Source organism: Anabrus simplex, chromosome 1 (genome assembly GCF_040414725.1).
Source record: "Anabrus simplex isolate iqAnaSimp1 chromosome 1, ASM4041472v1, whole genome shotgun sequence".
Taxonomy (NCBI): domain Eukaryota; kingdom Metazoa; phylum Arthropoda; class Insecta; order Orthoptera; family Tettigoniidae; genus Anabrus; species Anabrus simplex.
The window spans coordinates 1,452,431,603-1,452,454,253 of NC_090265.1; positions in this window are offsets into that span (position 1 = coordinate 1,452,431,603).

The window sequence follows — 22,651 nt, forward strand, 5'->3', positions numbered from 1 at the left end:
GAAGCTACAGTAGCTCAAGACGTTCGCGGGGGCACACGAACCTGATTATCATAACGCACCTGGTGCGATTGTTTTTGTGCCGAGTGCAACTTTTAGTACCGTATCAATGAGCCCAAAAGCCGCATTAAATGGGAAATGTCGTATGGCTTTTAGTGCCGGGAGTGTCCGAGGACATGTTCGGCTCGCCAGGTGCAGGTCCTTTGATTTGACTCCCGTAGGCGACCTGCGCGCCGTGATGAGGATGAAATGATGATGAAGACGCCACATACACCCAGCCGGGAATCGAACCCGGAACCCCTGTGACCAAAGGCCAGCACGCTAACCATTTAGCCATGGATCCGGACATTAAATGGGAAAATGATATGAAGGAATTCATTATGCGGGCATATCATCGAATAACTCGTCTTGAAACAGGCATTTTAGAATATAGGTAACTAATACACACAACCTTCATAATTCAGTACCGAACAATGAAAGTCGCTGAACAACGCATTTGCATATCACTGAACATCAATCTTCAAGAACAATTAGATCCCAGGACCTCTTTCACAGAAATATCAGATAGGAAGTATCACAATAAGTCTATCTACACCTTGATAATACCGAAGGTGGTTCAACTATTAACACGCCACCTCATGCCGATGTAACAACACATGCAAGTACTCCCGAGGTAATACTTTCAGATAACTTTCACTTCCACGACAAGACTCATGTTGAATTCCATAAGGACTTTAAGAATTCTGGTACGGATCCTACACGATTCTCAAACTGCCAAGGCAGCTATCCCAAAAGTTTGCAAGAATGTTTGAAGATCCTTAACTCGAAAGTCTTATCAATATATGAAGTAGAGACAGATGACCCCTAAAGTTCATACTGCTATACACTATGCAGCACTTGCCGCAGCTCGATTGAACAATCTAACAAAGTAGCGGCTTATAACATGTTTATTTACTTCAGGTAATATACTAACATCTATAATAGCCAACAGAATTCAGACACACTTCCAGGAAATCAGCATAATTTCCAAGGAGCAGATGGATATAATAACAACTATAATAGCCAGCAGAATTCTCATATACTGCCAGGAAATCGAGCTAATCTTGTCAAACAGTCCTGCCATGGGTGAAACACCAGAATGAACGCATTATACAAACCCGGCAGAAGGTGAATTGCCTGCAGCAATACAAGAACGGAGTAAGGGGGATACGCCTAAATGACATTTTATTTTCATTACATTTTATTTTTATTTGAATCCTGAAAATCAACTCAAGATAAACTCTGGTTGAAACTGGAATCACAGTGCTAAAAGAAACCCTGGAAACACTGAAGCAAAAGTTGGCCGCATTATCCAAGCACCTCAAAAAGTACCTCAAAATGTACAAAGCACCACGGAGAGAAAATCACAGAACGCAATACTCACATGAAATTAAAAACAGTTCCAGAACAATCCGAAGACGAGAACACAAGATAAAGCACAGACTATAAATGCCCCCAACGAGGGAGAAGTTCACAGCTACTGGTCAGGAGTATGGTCGAATCCAATAAAGCACAATGCTGAAGCCCATTGGATCAGAAAGTGAAAGATAAAATTATTGGGTTGACAGATACTGAGATCGGATAAATACAAGAAAACTTCAAGAAACTCTAGAACTGGAAGAATCCAGACATTGATTGCATACACAATTATTACTTCAAGAAATGTACATACAGTAAATTCAGTTCCTCCTGTCTCAAAATTTCCCGAAATTTGTAGACAACCCTGCATAAATCCCAGCTTTCCTCTGCACTAGGATCACATACCCGAAACCAAAAGATGAAGTTTTGCAAAATCCAGCAAAGTATCGCCTATTACATGTTTATTTCCTTTAGGTAAGATACTAACATTTATAATAGCCAACAGAATTCAGACACACTGCCAGGAAACCAACATCATTGCCAACGAGCAGAAGGGCTGCAAAAATGATTATCAAGGGATGTAGGATCAACTGACTATTGACATTGTTGTCCTAGAACAAGGACATAAATTATCTAGGAACCTACAGATGTGTTCATTGCCACTGGATAGGGTACGCCAGGGATCTCTGTAGCTACTGCTAAGGATGACAGCATAAAGTTGACCCCACATTGATTATCTTCCTGAAGGTGGTATTGGCAGGCTGGAATACCTCACTTGACGTTTCTCTAGAAACAGCTATGCCACAACAAGACCTATACAAATAATACGAGGGATCATCCAAGGGGATTCACTGAGTCCATTATGGATATGCATGGCATTAATTCCACTATCCTGCCAACTGAACACAAGTTGGTATGGATGAAACATTAAAAAGAAGCAAGAAAGTTAGCTACTTACTCTATATGAATTACATTAAGTTGTATGAATCTACCAAACCCCATCTCCAACACCTTGTCTCAATTACCAAGACCTCCTTCTCAGATGTAGGCATGCGATTTGGATTAGACAAATGCAGAACCCAAACTGTCATCAGAGGATTCTACTCAGTACAAGAGAAATCTTCTAGTTTAAATGAGGAACCCATACAATAGCTGGAGGAAGATTAAATTCATTTCATCAGAGCAGTCGAATGGAACATGCTGACATCAACAGAAATGGCACACAGCAATACAAAGCATGCCTCACCAAAGTACTATCATCGAAAGTGACAGTTAAACATCTTACCAAGCAGTCAATCACTGCTCACACATTCCTTCGGCGTCATAACACTGAGCAGCTACAAACGAAAACAAGTCTCATTCACCCTGTACGATATGCATCATATGTTACCGACCGTCTTACACTTCCTAGATCAGTTGGTGGTAGGTGCTTCTAAGCCAGTGAAAATTTACGTAACAATAAAAATCAAATCTACGATAATATTTCCACCTGAGAGCTAAAATATCATGTTTTCATCAAGCTGCTTGCGTAGCTGATATAAACTACACAACTCTCAATCTATCGTCTCCGGAAATGTCTGTATCTGCCTCGCCTACAAAGGAAGCAAAAACAATTCATGGGTAATTCTCTCACGAAATGGATCAGCCTCATATCAACAAGCTTTCTTTGCACGCTCGGTTGACCTACTCTAACCTTCTCCCAGAAACGGAAGGATTTGTTTAGGTCATCCAAGATCAAGTATTTGCTACACAGAACCATCATAGATTCATCTTGTCGGCAGGGTGGCAATACTCCAGAAGTACTAAATTTAAATAAGAATAGTGGTTCTTTATTATAAAACCTCACAGAATAATTACAAAAAATACACGGGCAATTTAATTTCGAGTTTTATGGAATACCAATGTGCCATATTCGACACGTACCAATACGAATTAACTGCCCCAACTATATTGTACAATATTGAACGTAATATAACATTCAGCAAATAATCAATTGGTTACCTGAAATATGTTCGTTTCTTAGGAGGCATACTTTTCTTATAATTCATAATATACTAAGTAGCTCCTCAGAAGACGTCCTGTACTGAATTCCCACTTTTGTTGAATATGATAAACCTTATTAGATTCAAGTAATTGTATCTTTCGCCTTAGGAAGATTCCGTTGCCAGTCAATTAAATGTAAAGAAGAATCTTTTTCCAACAATACTTTAATATGATCATTCAGTAATGTGAGATATTATAGACGATTTCCATGGAAACAACAACAATGCGGTCTTATTGTGATTAAGGGATGCTTCATTTGAAGGTGGATTCAAGACAAATTCATCATTTTGTGAGGCTTCTCACTCAAACCTAGTTCTTATCTTAATCATAATCTGCTTACCCTCCAGGGTCGGCTTTTCCCTCGGACCCAGCGAGGGATCCCACCTCTACCGCCTCAAGGGCAGTGTCCTGGAGTTTCAGACTTTGGGTCGGGGATACAACTGGGGACAATGACCAGTACCTCACCCAGGCGGCCTCATCTGCTATGCTGAACAGGGGCCTTGTGGAGGGATGAGAAGATTGGATGGGACAGGCAAGGAAGAGGGAAGGAAGCGGCCGTGGCCTTAAGTTAGGTACCATCCCGGCATTTGCCTGGAGGAGAAGTGGGAAACCACGGAAAACCACTTCCAGGATGGCTGAGGTGGGAATCGAACCCACCTCTACTCAGTTGACCTCCCGAGGCTGAGTGGACCCCGTTCCAGCCCTCGTACCACTTTTCAAATTTCGTGGCAGGGCCGGGAATCGAACCCGGGCCTCGGGGGGTGGCAGCTAATCACGCTAACCACTACACCACAGAGGCGGACACCTTTATAAAATCATTGTACATTATTGAAGGCCTTCATGACAGATACTTTTCCTAAAGCTAGAATCCTCGATTTTGAATGTCAGAAATGGTCCACGAGCCATCTTTTAATTCTGCAAAAATCACCGAGGATTAAAAACGAGGAATAAAGAATTCTGTTAGTTAGTGGAGGTACATAACCCTTTACTGCACATTTCCCTTCTTCCTACTTCCACACTTCCCAGTACAGTTCTCTGTTCGTTGTCTTCCATATGTTGCCCCAACTGCAGTGACTTGTACAGATTTCTCACAGACACCTGCCCTGAATTTTGATCCTGAATAGAGCCGTTAGCCTGCAATCTCCTTCCTCTTCAAATAGACCATCTGCCTTCTACAGTTTCCACATTTCCTTCCCATCACTCTTTTCTACCTAATGTATTCTGTACATTGTTTTGAGGAAGCCGACTTTCCTTGCTGTCTTCTGCCAGAATCCTAATTATCTCCCTCAAATTCTCCAACTCCTGCCTCATACTTCGTAATGCCTCGCCACACCCACAGTTCCTACACCTGCACTCCTTAGTCATTATTTGCGAAAAAAATGAGAAATAAAGGCAAAATAAAAGTGAAAGGAAAGAAATATGTTCTAGGTTAATACACAAGAATCACACGACAATAAGGTAATTAGTATACTGCTACACTACAATACTACTTAGTCGTGCCATATTTTTGTCGTACAACACTCTAACAGGAAAACACTACCGTTAATTACTGAATACCTAAAGGAATACACAAGAATTACACTATTCTAAACTCATTTCTAATACGATACTACAATGCACTACAATAATTTTAAACAACGTTCAGACGCGTATCCTAATTATAATATGTTATTACTAAGCACAAACACAAATGAAAATTTCAAGACCTAGAGAATCTTTCGTTTTTATACCCTGGCCCTTTCGTTGTACGATATCTTAATTCTTCGAAAGATTGGAACTCTTACTATTTCCCACTTCTTTAGTGTCAAGAAAGGATAGTTGTACTTCTTGAAACAATAATCACCACCACATCATCCCTAATAGGAAGGAATGTAATGAAAGGAGATCGGAAATGCCCAGTAGAAGTTAAAGGAATTCTGTATTGGCCGTCGTTTTCGTTATCAAAGAACCATAGTCAGTCAGGACGCGTATGTCACCAATCGCTTCATAGATTTTCTCATACTGAGCTCGATAGCTGCAGTCGCTTAAGTGCGGCCAGTATCCAGTAATCGAGAGATAGTGGAGTCGGCAGCCCTGAAGATGGTTTTCCGTGGTTTCCCATTTTTACACCAGGCAAATGCTGGGGCTGTACCTTAATGAAGGCCACGGCCGCTTCCTCCCCACTCCTAGCCTTTCCCTGTCCCATCGTCGCCATAAGACCTATCTCTGTCGGTACGACGTAAAGCAACTAGCAAAAAAAAAAAAAAAAAAAAAAAAAAATTCTCATTGGCGTCACTTTTAGTGGTCACTAACCATAAGCAGAAAATATAGTGGGCACAGAATTCATCAAGGAGTGGCCGCATATATTAACGCCCAGCAGCTTAGGAGCCAAGCTCTGGGGAGGCGATTGGATTCGACTCTCACCGTCGTCTAACCTAAGAATGTATTTTTGTGGTTACCCATTTTTACTTCCATAAAAATGTCGGGAAATTTCCTATTCATCGGCCCCAGCTAATACGTTCCACAGCCTTACATTATGTCATTCATGATCATTCGTTTCATCCTCATTAGCTCCTCAACTGTGGGGACAAGGAGGGCAAAGGCCCGTAAAATGTGGCCATATAATTTCACTTCATTCAATCTCCGACCCTCTATCAAAAAACGGGACTAATGAGTAAGCATGCATATACTACATCAACTGAATCCCGGTCTTGTCTATAAGAAGTCACTACTCCCGGGTCGGTTAAGTTGGAAAAATGGTGTGGTATTTACGGGAATGGCATTGCTTTTACTTTCTTTTCTTTCTGACCTACCATGTTTCTTTAAAGTATCAAACCGGAGGTGCCGGAATTTTGTTCCACAGGAGTTTATTTACTTGCCAGTAAATCTACTTACACGGAACTGACGTATTTGAGCACCTTCAAACTTGCCAAGTTGGGCTCAGAAGGACAGCGCCTGAACCTTCTTAGCCCCTCAGTCCGGCCTTATAAAAGTTAAGAAGGGAGAAATTCCTCTTAGGAAAAAGTACCAACACTGGTGACGATAAAATAAATTAAAATTCAGCAATTGGTCGATCAATAGAGTTCACTGACACCTGCTAGAATAAATGTGAGCGTCAAAACTGACACGTAGATAGCCGAAATAGCGTCATATCAAATTATCTTACGTTGGCAGTTGAGGGCATATCGTCATTATTATCTATGAGAAAGTATTCGTACATAATTAAATTCACGAATTTTAATGGCAAAGGAAAAATGGACATCAAATGATGTAAATCAGGAAGAATGATAACGATTTCCACTTCAAATTCGAATGGTTATTCACCGTCATATAAATGTCACCTCCAAGTGGTGACTAGTGTTTAAAAGGTCCACCTTATTATTATTGTGAGGAAGAGAAGTAATTGGTGAGATACACTGAAGAATGAAAGTATCGTTTAGCTATTTAGGAAATATGAGAGAGAGGAACTTAGTACGACTACTGGCAGGAGTACACTTTTACCATGCTCTCCCCGGTTCATATGGCGGACACTGCTCCAGCAGGTATCGCTCTGTGATCTTGGTTTATCACTAGGGACATACTTAGTTCCTTGGAACGGTTACGAAATAAGGAGGGTGGCGATGTGAGTTTTTCGTTCCCATGTTAATAAATACGTTATTGGTTGCTATGTTAATAAACAACTTACTCGTTGCTATGCTAATACTTGATTGTTAAAGTTAACGTGTGCCCTGGTTGAGAGGTAAAAATGAGTGATTTTAAAAATAACTAGATGAAACCCGTCAAGACATGATGGCCAATGGGGTAAATATTTGTTGAAGGATTTCCATATGTATGATATTCCTTGTACTTTATTTCTTCCCTTTTTTACAATTTTCCTTACGTCGCATCAACACTGATAGGTCTTACGGCGACGATGGGGTAGGAAATGGCTGGAAGTGGGAAGGAAGCAACCGTGGCCTTAATTAAGGTACGGCCGCAGCATTTGCCTGGTGTGAAAATGGGAAACCACGGAAAACCATCTTCAGAGCTGCAGCCAGTGGAGTTCAAACGAAGTATCTTCCTAATGCAAGTTAATAGCTACGTCACCCAAAGCACGCAGACACTTGCTCGGTACATTCCTTGTATAATTACTTTACAACATTTAATTGGGCATGGCTGAAAAATGGCTGAAGTAAATAGAGACCTGCATGTCCCTTGAGGTTTATTGATCGTGACACAAAAGGTCAAGCGAATTGGAAATTGATGCCTCTTGAATGAAAATGGAAGTGTTTTATCGGATGTTTTTAATACAATTCGAGGGATTACAGCTCTCCATCCAGATTTATCTCCACTTATTATTTAAAAATCTAAAGAATTTTCGTACATACTTCACAGAATTAGACCCTAATCTGATTCCGTTTAGGAGCCGTTGGGAAAAGTTCGATTTTTAAGAGGCGTAACTATGGCTCCAATTTTTCGAAGGAGTTCAAGATTTATGTAGGGAAATGAAGTGGCTAGCTTTCACCTTCAGTATTAATGTGTTAACGCTAGTGTATGGTTTTGAACTATCTTCTAAAAGTCCAATGACTTACTAATTAATTAAGAATGGTATCTTTCGATAAAATTATGTCATTTCTCACATAAGTGACGTTTTGCTATAATTATCAATCACGACATCATGTGCTAAAATTGTGGCTTGTAGTTCAATAACATTTGATCCATCACCACGTACAGGAAGGTAGTCGCCGTTACTGATTTCTTGAAAAAAAAACCCCGGCGAATTCCATTCTTATGTGAATCTGTGCGCATGTTTTCATGTATGCGGTGTGTTTTGAAGAAGGGTAATAGTGGAGAATATTTAATACAATTAGGCCCTAAAACTGAATAGTTTTTGGTGAAAAGCATATGGAAAAACAGGTAAAACCTTTAAGAAATCTCCCCCAAGAACAATAATTTCGCACCAGAAGGAATGGAATGTCGTCACCTATGATATATTTTAGAAGACGATTAACATACATTAATGAATTACTATTTGCCATTTGTGTAGCTGCTTTGGAATTTAATTTTTATCCAGACAACGAATTCTCATTTAAGTTTAGAGGAATTTGGAATGTAATGTGTACTGTTCAACTGATGGGGAGCATAACAGCTTCTATTCCTGTCCGCGAAGTACAGATGACCAGTAAGACGTCTGACTGTACATACGTGCCTACCCCCTTCCACCACTCCTATCGTGCCATCTGCTCAGAGCTCTCACAGTTCAGGCGGCCTAGAAGTACTGGCGAGCGCAATGACCATTGAGAATTTTAATAATGTTATAAATTAATTTGTAGGGGTCCGCTGTCTGTAATTCCTTTTGTTTTGCCAAATTTTCAAATATCTATACGTTTTCGGTCAACTCAAGACCGACTCGGTGGTTTTTACTTTTCGTGTCTGTTTGTTTGTCTGTTTGTCTGTTCCACCATCACGTCGAAACGGCTGGATAGATCTCAACCAAACTTCATATTTAGAGTATACTCATCCCGGGGAAGGTTTCGATATCCATATCATTTTAAAATCTTTGAAAAGACGGGGGTTTCAAAGGAAAACCACAACGGTTTTCATCCATTTTCTCTTATACTATTGATTTTCTGTAAACTCCGTGGACCGTATGTGAAAGGTCTCTTCATTATAAACAACTTTTGTTATGTTCATAATTTACCTTACCCTTCAAATGACGGATAAATTTACTATTTTCTGCCGATACCATGCTCTGCATTGAGTGACCGACAGACCGACAACGTCCCCCTGTGGGTGGCGGTGGTAGAATAACACCCACGGTATCCCCTGCCTGTCGTAAGAGGCGACTAAAAGGGGCTCCAGGGGCTCTAAACTTTGGAGCGTGGGTTGGCAACCATGGGGCTCTTAGCTGAGTCCTGGCATTGCTTCCACTTACTTATGCCAGGCTCCTCACTTTCGTCTATCCTATCTGACCTCTCTTGGTCAACTCCTGTTCTTTTCTGACCCCGACGCTATTAGGTTTGCGAGGGCTAGGGAGTCCATTTTCATGCCCTTCGTGGCCCTTGACTTCCTTTGGCCGATATCTTCATTTTTCGAAGTGTCGGATCCCTTCAATTTTTTTCCCTCTGATTAGTGTTATATAGAGGATGGTTGCCTAGTTGTACTTCCTCTTAAAACAATAATCACCACCACCACAGACCGACAACGAATATATGGGTTACCATGGCAACGTCTCTGACTGCTTGCCAGCAGGGAAGTAACGTATGTCCATTTTCCTCATCATTCCTTTAAATTCGTGGTTGTTCCTTGGGTAGAAAGCAAGAGAGTCGTCAATCAGCCATTCTGCGAGATATTGGCGGAATATCATTGGAGGTTATAACCGTCCTCGAATAGCTTAAGTAACAACACAAATATTCACCTTCTTATCTGATTACCTAAGAATCCCTGCGCCTAAATTTCTCTGCGATTACCGCTTTCTTATTTCCATAACTCACACCGGCATAATTTATTGAGGAGCATTTGATTTTCCAATACATTCACTTGGTATTTACATATTTGTCGTCATCCGGATGTCCTCAGTTATAATCCATTTTCTATTATTTTCAACTTACTAAACTGTATTATTTTCTTCCTTAATTACCACATATGTATGAGAGTGCTAATCCCGAATGATGGACACTCTTTTCTATGAGGAAATATTCTAAACAATGCAAATGTATAACTTTTGGCCCAGGAAAATTCCGAAATATGAATGCAATTTTAACGACGGTGCAGACCTTCGTTTCGGGGTAATTGGTGGCTAATCAGTAAGTCGTATCACAAGTCAGAAAGAAAATGGCGTTGCATTTTGGAGAGATCTACAACTTTTGTCCTATGACTTTTCTTCGTTTTTGTATCCCTAATACGTTAAATACAGCTGTATTTCTCGATTTCAAGTTGATTTTGTACTTTCAGGTGTAATAATGACATGTCATTCGGCACGCACATTGACATGACCATTGGCCATTTTATAGCCAAATTTTATGATTCTAGCTGTCACATGAGTATCAAAAATATAAAGTAGTATGTGAAAACTGTACAAAATTTTACCCCATTCAATGACACTAACTCAATCTAACCCATAAATATAGGAGATACGAGAAGATGTCATAGGACCAACCGTGTAGAGCACTGAAAGGGGCGTCTGATGTTGAAGTCCGTTTGTAGATACGTCTTACAGTTTCAAAGCAGTAACTATCGAAATAAAGGTCTGCACTTCTGGAGTGTGTCTGTACATTGACAATTTTGGCGAAATTTCCGTACAGTTATCCGTTTCAGGTGTAATAATGACCATCTGCATATATTCAGTTTTGGTGTCTGTCTGTTTGTTTGTTTGTTTGTCTGTTTGTCTATAACTTGGAAACTACTGGATATATTTCCACCAAACTTGATATTTAGAATCCACCTGGCCTTTGGTAGGTTTTAGGGCAAATATTGTTTCTAAATCCCTGAAGTGACTGGGGGATTATACGAAACCGAAACCGTCATTTTGCATTCTCACAAAATATAGACAACCAAACTTAATGTAAATTTACCTGCCTTAATGGGAATTCATTTCTAAGCCTTTTTCCTCATGTGCATCATTTCAATACGAGGATTAATAAGGGAGATATCATTAACGGACCGTTTTCCGGTACAAGTCCCCCCGGACTTAACTCAAGAGCGGGTGCGTGTAAAGCGTATGTTTAACAACTTGAAAACTACTGAAGATATTTGAGTCAAACTTTACATTAACATCCACCTGTCAAACGCTACGTGTTAATCGTCAATAACATTTCATGTTCCCGGAATGGACTGGCGGTTTATAGGGAACCGAAATGGTGATTTTACTCTTACACAATATATACAGTACAACACCAACCTGACTGGAAATCGACCAAACGTGAAGGAATTCCATCTCTAAAACTTTTTTACATGTGCATTTTTTCGACAGGAGGATTAATAAGGGAGATATCATAAACGGTCCGTTTTTCAGGTTAAGTCCAGCGGATATACCCTAAAAGGTGTTGTTCGTGGAGCAGGTTCCTGATCTATCTATGTTTTTGCGAATTTCTCTTCAAAATTACATTTCACTGAGAGAGTGGCTGCGCGGTTTGAGTCTCGTTGCTGTCAGCTTTCATTCGGGAGGTAGTGGGTTCGAACCCCCCTGTCGGCAGCCCCGAAGATGGTTTTCCGTGATTTCCCATTTTCAAACCAGGAAAATGGTGGGACTGTAGCTTAATTAAGGCCACGCCACTTCCCGCCCACTCCTATTCCTTTCCTATCCCATCGTCCCCATAAGACCCATATGTGTCGGTGCGATGAAAAAACAAATTATTTAATAATGTGAATTTCCTATAAAGAAAAGTGTGCATAGTTTCTTCAGGGCAACCGATAAAACTACCCTCCTCTCCATTCGAGTACATTTCATATTCCAGTATTATTTTCTGTATGCAATTTGTTGGATACCGTCTTATGCTGGAGAAGAGTATTTAAAGTTCGTTAACTTTATGCAGCTTATTCAAGTTATTTCTAAGTCACGGTGGCCTCATTTGCGCTTTTTTTATTTAGTTCGAGGTTTGAGGCTGGATACAATTCTAGGTATCAGGATAATTTCAGATTAAAATTCCAACCCAGAATTGACCAGAATTCGAACCGCTGCATTCCGAATAGAAAACCAGCAGACAAGCCACTACACTAATCACCAAACTCACTAACCAATATTTCAAATTAAAAAAAAAACGGATTTAAAACATAAATATTGATTCTTAATAACCTTCTAACGTTGTGTAATAACGCCTTAAAACTCCCTGCGTCCTCGAAGATTGCTTTCTCGCACAGGCTTCCAACATCTGGAACCTGACCTTGTGAGTACTAGTTCTGAAATAATTCCACTCCCTTATACCAAGACTTGCTGATCGTGAATGTTGGGTAATGACCACGGGACTAGTGCTGAGCCTGGTATTACTGTGGCAGGGTACTCTCATTTACTCCTCTGTGGGTGGGGGTAGTAGAATAACCCCTGATTTACCCTGCCTGTCGTAAGAGGTGACTAAAGGAGGTCTCAGAGGCGCTCAAATTGGGAGTGTGGGTTGGCGACCAAGGGGCCTTAAGCTGAGTCCTGGCATTGCTCTCCTTACTTGTGCCAGGCTCCTCGGTTTCATTGATTCTATCATACCTACCTTGGTGAACGATTTTTATTTTCCGATACTGACGGTATTAGAGCATTCGATGGCTAGGGAGTCTTTCTTTTTCACGCCTTTCGTGGACCTCGTCTTCATTTGGCCGATATGTTCAGTTTTCGATGTGTCGGGTCCCTTCCATTTTTACTCTCTGATTGGTGTTATATAGAGGATGGTTGCCTAGTTGTACTTCCTCCTAAAACAATAATAACCACCCCCACTTCTCTCATTTTTCTTCCCAATTGGACCTTCCACAGCCAACTATTATTATCTTCCGCACCTGTTGGTTGGTACTACGTTGGTGAGGTCTAGATGGTCACTTTTCCTCCTTTCACGGCCTTTCCATTTATTTTCTTGATAACTTCATCTCTCACGTCTTACAATTTCTTCTAGGATTTGTATTAAGATGGCATCGGTACCATTTATCCCGTTAAAATCAGGGTCAGCCTCACTACCTGTACATTATGTGTCGAGTGTTAAAACCGAAGGCTTGTTGAGTCCACATCTGGTCCACCATCGGCTGGCATATGCAGTCTAGGTGTCACTGAAGAGGCTTAACAGGGAAGTGAGGTATTTACCCTAGTTTTCTTTACCGAGTCAGAAGATACAGTTACATTTCCACTGAAATAAGTACACTGAGTCAAGGAGTAATACTTTCACACCATTCATCACAGGGACTGACTGTGTGTTATAGTAGGGCTCGGAAGTTGAGGACCTATAAATTGCCTAAAATCCCATCGTCGCCGTAAGACCAATCTGTGTCGGTGCGACGTAAAGCCCCTAGCAAAAAAAAAAAAAAAAAAAAAAAAAAAAAAAAAAAAAAAAAAAAAATGCCTAAAAACCTGTAAACAGACATAAGAATATATAAAAAATGACCTAAAACTAAAAAACGACGAAAAATACAATCCACATCCATTCATAATTTTAGTTTGAAGTACAAATTGAATGAAAGAATATAATGTTCTTAACACGTTCGCGGCCGCTCAGATATCGGCAACCATTACCGTGGTACCGTAATACCTTTTTTGCTTAAAGGACTTCATTTCTGTGTCCTTATGCATTTTAGATTATTATTTTAATTATTTCAATATTATTTATGTGCATACGAGTCATGACGCACACGCTGCGTCAGCGGCACTAACGATGAGTTTTTCGTCTTCGGTGCCGTTTGACGCAGCATGTGCGTCATGGCTCGTAATGAAGTGAAACGAGGAAAATAATGTTTTGTTCGATTGTAGAACTTCTTTACAACAAAAAATAAGTTTTTGAATATTTCACACAAAGATACTGTGTAGTAGAATCTTATTATTGCTGTGTGAACAATGCATACTTACATTAGGCCTACTCCGTAAGCTGTACAATGTAACTAGTCAAAACAGTGTGCTACATTTCAGTGATATTTCCTCGCAAAAATTACTCTTCTGCAAATGCGTTACATTCAGTTACAATGTTATTCAGCAAGTTGTCATCTGCAAGCAAGCAAAAATAATCAATAGGTTTCGCATCACTTGGAAGTGGAACCTTCAATTCCGGCCGACCAATAAAGTTTATTTGTTTCATTGAGGACGAATCTGAACTCCAAGAAATGACCCCTGAAATATTGCACATATTAATTGGCGGGAGATTAGGAGATGCGATATTACTTACGTCTTCCTCATCTTCTGTAATGTGAGAATTGGGAGTAGACACTAAACACACACATCCGTGATTAAGATTCTCAGTCAGGTGGCTACAGTCACTTTTCACACTGTCATCACTGTCGTCACCATCAACGCTGTCACTGTCACTGGCGTTCAGGAGAGCTTCCAGACTATCATCATTAATTGCAAATCGCCTGCTTATTCCGCTAAGACTGGGTTTCTTCCGGAGAGAAGGTTTTCAAACTTCACTGTTCTCTCTTGACATCACAGAAACGTATGCCGACTTGTAATGGCTACAGAGATTGTAACTAACAATTGATCTGATGCCCGGATGGCGCATATGTTTAATAACACCATAACAATGCACAGATAAGAGGTCTGTTTGTTTACATACATATTGGCGGAAATACGAGCTTTAATATTTGGCGCGGAGTGTGACGCACGTGTGTCGTCATCGGCACTGAGTGAAAGTGGAGTCATGACGCATATGTGTCGTCATCGGCCGCGAACGTGTTAAATGCAAAATTGTGGTGGTTAGTGAAGTGCTTTGTGTGGAGTGTGGCGTTTTATGGGGCTGAGACTTGAACGTTGAGAAAAGAGGAAGAAATAAGACTAGAAGCATTTGAAATGTGGATCTGGCGGAAGATGGAGAAAATCAGCTGGCAGGAAAGAGTAAGCAATGATGAAGTATTAAAAAGAGGGGGTGAAGGAAGGAGAACGATGTTGGAATGCATTCAAAGACGGAAGAAAAATTGGTTAGGCCACTGCTTGCGACGAAATAGTTTAATAACCGAAGCATTGGAAGGGAAGATACAAGGGAAACCTAAGAGAGGAAGGAAGAGGTTTCAGTTCGTGGACAGTGTAAAGGTGAATAGAAGCTATTGGAAAATAAAGAGAATAGCTGAAGACAGAACAGCGTGGAGAATACAGCGAAGACCTGCCGATAGGCAGACCACCAGCGACGATGATGGTGATGCAACATGCAGTACAAAAATATATGCGAGAAATTACTTCTTCTTTCAGATATTATACACTTTTAGATAAAGATAATTTAAAGGAAGGGATTCCGTATTTATTAAAAAAAGTACTTTCAGAATTTAGAATTAAAAGCTTTTTCTACACAGAATGAATTCAGAGAACCCGCAATGAATTAACGAATTTAAGGTTTCATACTCGAAGGAAGAGAGATCTTCCTTTTGAAAGAGACTCAAATCAAAATTTTCTCCTTTAAATATTTTACTTATCTTGCACATGATTTGATATCCTTGGACTTTTCAGGCATTAGTTTCATTTACCATTCCATTTCGTTTTCATTTAATTTTCTCTCTTCTTCTTTTCATCCCTTTACACTCCAGGATAGGTTTCTCCCTCGGACTCAGCGAAGGATTCCACCCCTACCGCCTCAAGGGCAGTGACCTGGAGCTTCAGACTCTGGGTCTGGGGATGAACCTGGGGAGGATGACCAGTACCTCGCCCAGGCGGCCTCACCTGCTATGCTGAAAAGGGGAATTGTGGGGGATGAGAAGTTTGGGAGGGACATACAAGGAAGGGGGAAGGAAGCAGCCGTGGCCTTATGTTAGGTGCCATCCCGGCATTTAGCTGGGAGAGAAGTGAGAAACCACGGAAAACCACTACCAGGATGGCTGAGGAGGGAATCGAACCCGGGCCTCCGGGGGTGGCGGGTAATCAAACTAACCACTACACCACAGAGGCGGACATTTTCTCTCTTACTGCTGAAAATATGTTTAAGAGATGACGCATGAACTGATGATCATTCGAATTGAGAAAGGGCATTAGAAAAATAGTTGAGAGAACGTGAAGTTACAAAATAGCCGTTAAGAAGTAATCAAAATGCTAAAAAGGACCTATAATCCAAAAAACACTAAAAAAGGCAAAGGGCTAATGAAACTCGTAATTTTCTGGCCTACAATGACCCAAAATCAAAATATATTGGACCTCGTCTTCGAACTCACAAGGGAAAAAAGACTTTTCCTCAACTTCCGAGCCCTCGTTATTAGTATTACGCTTACCTCAGTCACTTTTATATCGTCAAAGTTAGGATGAAAGTAACAAGCTAGATCTAGACCACACCAGGTGACACATTTTGTACATTGTAAGGGATGGATCTGGGCACAGCACCTCATTGTTTGTGAATATTCGATATTTGATTTTTAAGACTTGTGGAGTCTTCCGTCCTGCCATATATGTTCAGCAACTTTTCGCCGCTATTCGATATGTTAGATCTCTTGTTAATTCTATTTCCAGTATAGAGGCTGATGATCTCGCTGTTTATCCCACTGAATCAGTTATTACACCAGCACTTTGTAAGTCCGGCGTAAGGGGCAACGCGTCCGCCTGTCGCCCGGCGGCCCGGGGTTCGATTCCCGGTCAGGTCAGGGGTTTTTAATTGGAAATGATTAATATCCACGGTCTGGGGATTGGGTGTTTGTGTCGGCCTTAACGTTCTTTTCGTCACATTCAACACTCTACACTTCCGCAACTCCAATTACACGCAGGTTCATATCGTATGGTGGAAGTAGGGGCAAACGATCTGTATAGGTTGACGCCCCGAACAATTAGCATTAAAAAAAAAAAATAGCAAACATGGTCAGTGAGACTGCAAGGGATTGTGAGCTGTTTCAATATTCTGATGTCAGTAAAGATTTCTAGCATATATTTGTGTTTTATTTTATTGCTAAATAAAATATTCTTCATTCTGTTTGTAGAGTTCCAAACAGTCATTGCGCCATAAGCAACACGCGCGCTAAACAAATGAGAGTCGCTAATTACTTCCAGGCCGGCGCCTGGTCGAATATTTGAGAGAGGAGATCTCCCAATAGGAACCATCTGCTTTCCCTTGTACGCAGTGAATAAACAGATTTTTGAAATATCCTCTAGCTCTTTATAACACTTCACTAATTGGGCTGTAATACTGAGTTCCGCTGTATGCACTTGTTCGAAAACTACAACATATTTCAGCACAGAAATTCATATAAATTGGAGAGACGAGACTGTGAGCAGCCATGCGTCTTCATCAGTACCACTATGGCACTCCAGAAACTCTCAATTCGAGAACACGAAATGGTGACCACCGGGCCTCTTTTCTCATATAAGCTGCTTTACGTCACACCGACAGAGATAGGTCTCATGGCGACGATGGGACAGGGAAGGGCTGGGAGTCGGAAAGAAACAGCCATGGCTTTAATTAATTACCTCGTGTGAAATTAGGAAGCCACGGAAAATCAAGGCCTATTTCTAAGTTCGGCATTGTTTGTATCTTTTACTGGAACAAGAAAAACAGTGGGCAGGAAACAGTGGCACCTCTTGTTTAAGAAAGCTGAGCCCGTATAGCCACGGCAAAGGGAGATTGGATAAATTGACACTCTCACTACAATATTTTCCTACACGGCCTCTTTTGGAGAAGTGTTGATCATTTCCTACTCCGGGTGTATTTAATGTGCAGGCCTGATAATCCTTTCTTGTCCTTCCCCTCATGATCCAGTACGTTTCTTCATCAACAGTGGGTTCGAACCCAACTGTCGGCAGCCCTGAAGATGGTTTTCCATTTTCACACCAGGCAAATGCTTGGGATGTACCTTAATCAAGGCCACGGTCGCTTCCTTCCCATTCATGGGCATTTCCTATCCCATCGTCGCCATAAGACCTATCTGTGTCGGTGCGACGTAAAGCAAAAGAAATGCATTCATTTAAAAGTCGGTTCATGACCTCATCCATAGGCTATAAGGTTAGAAGTATGTTCTTATTTCTGATTGCGGATTTTAGGGTATATTAAAACAGCTAGGATCCCAGCGACGATCCAACAACCGCTACTGTTCTGCATTTCGGGCAGTCGCCCAGGTGGCAGATTTCCTAGCATTTTCTTAAATGACTGCAAAAAATCGGTAATTTATTCAACATCTCCCTTGGTAAATTTCTGCAGTCCCTAACTCTCGTTCCTACAAATGAATATTTTTCCCAATTTTTCCTCTTGAATTCCAAATTTATCTTCATATTGTGATCTTTCCTACTTTTAAAGACATCACTAAATTTTATTCGTCTTCTAATGTTATTCCATGTCATCTCTCCACTGACAGCGTGGAACATACCAGTTAGCCGAACAGCTCGTCTCATTTCTCCCAAGTCTTCCCAGCCCAAACTTTGGAACATTATTGCAATGGTTCTCTTTTGTTGGAAATCACCAAGAACAAATCGAGCTGCTTTTCTTTGGAATTTTACCAATTCTTGAATCAAGTAATCCTGGTGAAGGTCCCATACGCTGGAAACATACTCCAGTTGGGATCTTTCTAGATACTTATATGCCCTTTCCTTTTCATCCTTATTACAACCCCTAAACACCCTCATAACCATTTGCAGAAGTTTGTACCCTTTATTTACAATCCAATTTATGTGATTACCCCAATGGAGATCTTTCCTAATATTAACACCCAGATACTTATAATGATCCCCAAAAGGAACTTTTACCCCATCAAGGCAGTAACTGAAACTGGGAGGACTTTTCCTATTTTTGAAACTCACAAACTGACTTTAAACGCCATTTATCATCATACCATTGCCTACTGTCCATCTCACAACATTATGCAAAGTGTTTGAACTTAAAGGAAACGGGCACAGATTTTACCATGTACCTCCGGGTTTTGTCCAGCGTATAAACGGGTAACTACAAAACAACAATTAAACCAGTGCTTATGTATGGGAGTGAGGCATGGGTATTGACTGAGGCCACAGAGAGGAGATTAAATGTGTGGGAAAGAAAGTACTGAGGAAGATATTTGGACCAGTGAAGGAGGGAGATTTGTGGAAATCAGAACAAATGAAAAGTAAGATTATTGTATAAGGAGCCGGACTTGGTGACATCAATCAAAATGAGACGAATTGGATGGCTGGGGCATGTACAACGGATGGAGGAGGGAAGACTTCCAAGGAAAGCACTGACAGGACACCCTGGGGGCAGGAGAAGGAGAGGTCAGCCCCGGATGAGATGGCTGGAGAATGTGGAGAATGATCTGAGGACCGTTGGAGTCAGGAGGTGGCGTAGGCGTGCTGAAGACCGGAACGACTGGAGAGCTGTGGTCAAGGAGTCCAAGGTCCTTAAAGGACCGTAGAGCCATGGAATAAGCAAGTAAGTAAGTATAAACGGGTAACTGCACGAAACAACCTTCAGAGCTTCCTAGAAAGGGGCTCGAAAGGGCACGATCTGTATCACGAAGCCAACTCACTCGATGTTAGAATATTAAGAGGGAAGTTTCTTTTGTTAGATTTTCTTATACTAATACTACTAATCATAATACTGAAATAAGTCAGCGATGTGTTGGTAACTACGTGAAGGGACACCTGTGGGACAAATTTCCGACATCTTGCTGTCTCCGAAAAAATCCGTGGCACCTTCGGCCTGTCGTAAGGGGCGACTGAAAGAGAACGCCAAGGGCTTTCCTCTTGAAAGCGTAGGTTGGTGATAACCGGTGCCTTAGTTCAGTATAACATTGCTTCTGCTTATTTGTGTCAGGGCTCTTGCTTTCATCTTTCCTACCCTATCTCCATTGGTCAACTCGTGTTCTTTCTAAATCCAGACGGCATTAGGTTTACGAGGCCTAGGGAGTCTGATTTTCACACCCTTCGTGGTCCTTACTTTCTTTTGAGATACCTTCATTTTTCAAAGTGTTGGACCTCTTCTATTTCCCCTGTGATTCGTGTTAAGAGAAGACGGTCGTCTAGTTGCCCTTCCTGTTGAAACAATGAACACCATTACCACCGGTATGTACGTAAAGGACACAATTATAACGAAAAATAGTAGGCCTACTGCAGTATAATGTAACAGATAAGTATCTTTCCTTTACTAAACTTACAAGGTCATCAAGACTCATATCGTCTGGTCATATAGTCTGAATGAACAAGAATGAACTTCATGGTGAAAGCTAAATGGGTGCCTTATTTAAAAGTTGGAAGTAACAGACTTGAAGGTACGCTGGTACAAAAAGGTGGTGTCAAAATTCGGCTTCTGTGGAGTAGTCATGTGTGGCGAATGGAGAAGAATAGCTAAAAAAAATACTAATGGACAATTCAGATAAACAGAAAGTGGAGACACCAACAATTTAGAGTGACCAAGGTTCTGGAGACATCAGGGATTTCGTGCCAGGCTACAGCATGTCCAAGAAATACACGCATTCCAAGGAGGGTCAGTCATGTCTTGGGGTGAGAATAATTCTGGGAGAGCGAACGCCACTCGTGCCTTCTAACGGCCGAGCGTTGCATTTGTGAGGTTCTGCGACTAATTGTGCGTCCATTCCGCGAAGAAATTGGTGATGGATTCCTTCTTTAAGACGACAACGCAAGACCACATCGAGCGGCGGTGGCGCAAACTTTCCTCCAAGAGTCCAACATTGACCGAATGCAATGGCCTGCGATGTTGCCGAACATGAACTGTATTGAACGTGCAAGGGGTATGGTAAAGCGTCCTCTTGTTCGGTGTCCACACTCTCCCATAACCGGCCAAGGTATCATAGAGGCCGCTGTCGAAGGACCTGGACAACTTGATCTGTGGTATTCTACGAGTAGTCCGTGGTAGCCTAACGTCCAATGTTACAGTATGTCAAAGTGCAAACACTACCCCTCTGACCGAGTAAGTTGGCCGCGCGGTTAAGATCGCGCAGTCGTGAGCAAGAATTCGGGAGGCAATGGGTTCAAACCCCACTGTCGGCAGTCCTGAAGATAGTTTTCTGTAGTTTCCCAATTTCACATCAGGCAAATTCTGTGGTTGCACATTAATTAAGACCACGGACACTTCCTTCCCACTCCTAGCCCTTTCCTATCCCATCGTCGCCAAAAGACCTAACGGCCCAAAGTCTTTGTGTATGGCTTTTGTAATTTTATTTTCAGACATAAATAAATTATTCACGTAAATGTGGTCTATTTCGTAATAAATCACCCCAAAATTTCCAATAAGCTCCGCATCATGCAAATCATTGTTTGTGCGTATATCATTGTCAGGGCAATTAGTTTCGGTGAATGTTTAAGTTATCAATGAATTATCAAATGCGATGCATTAAAAGAATGATATAATGACCCTAAGCAAAATAACTCTGCACATTGCGGGTCACATACTGATGAAGGTTCATATTAAGGGAGAAGTTCTTATGGATGAAGGCCTTATGAACACAAAGCTGCTTAGAGCCCGCTTGTTGAAGAGGACTAGTTCTACCCTCGCCCCTCGGGAATCGGGAGCTTAAATCGACAGTAAAGTCTCGAACTGGCGTATGACGCAAGAGTTCAGCCAGTATCATACACAGAGGTTATTAATATAACATAATTATTCAATAATTCTCTCTAGCACTAAAAATTATACTGTTCAGCATACAGCTCATATATCTCCCAATATCAATGAAGAGAACAAGATGACCACCTTTACCTTTATATAGTAATGAAAGTCAGAAGGAAGGAGGAAATAAAATGCAGACTGGCACATTCAGGAAGGCCTTCCTTAAGAAAATAAATGTGCTTACTGCGAACATTAATACAGGAATTAAAAGGATGTTTTGAAGACTTTTGTCTGGAGCTTGGCATTGTGTGGAAGTGAAACATAGACGAAAACTAGCCTAGAAAGAAAGATAACAGAAGCTTTTGAAATGTGGGGTTACAGAAGAATTCCGAAGGTGAAATGTGTAGTTCGAATCACGAATGAAGAGAGAGAGAGAGAGATACTGAATCGAACTGGTGAGAGGAGCTGCATCAAAACCAGTCTATGGACTGATGACTCAAATAACAGTAACAAGAACAACAATAACACACATGTTGGAGCCCTGTCATTATTAGTTTATATTCTCTTTGTTTTATTTGAATATGTTATTTTACTAACCAATTGCATAACATGCGTTCATATACTACTATTAAATATTATAATAACACACATCCCTGTACTGACCAGATCCATGTTAGATAAGTCCAATCTTCGTGGATTTTCTTGTGCATTCCGGCACGACGTTATTGACAAGGTCGTTGATCAATTACAGTTTAATTTACAACAACCTGATGCGACACAAATTGACTGTAATTGATTCAAAGTCTTTTGTTGAAACTACAGCGGCTCAACATAGGATACATGGGTGAGATGCTGCCTGGAAAGTCGGACTCTGTGTGTGGTGTACGGAGGTAAGTTATTTGTTCTGGTAACTTCTGTATTAATACAAGGTTATGTGACTGGGCACCTCCTCTTCACTGCCGTATGTATTTGTTAAATGTCCGAGGTTGTGTCTCACCATCAACACACCAGTATTCCTTTTTTTTTTAGTTGCTTTACGTCGCACCGACACAGATAGGTCTTATGGCGACGATGGGACAGGAAATAGCTAGAAGAGGGAGGAAAGCGGCCGTGGCCTTAATTAAGGTACAGCCCCAGCATTT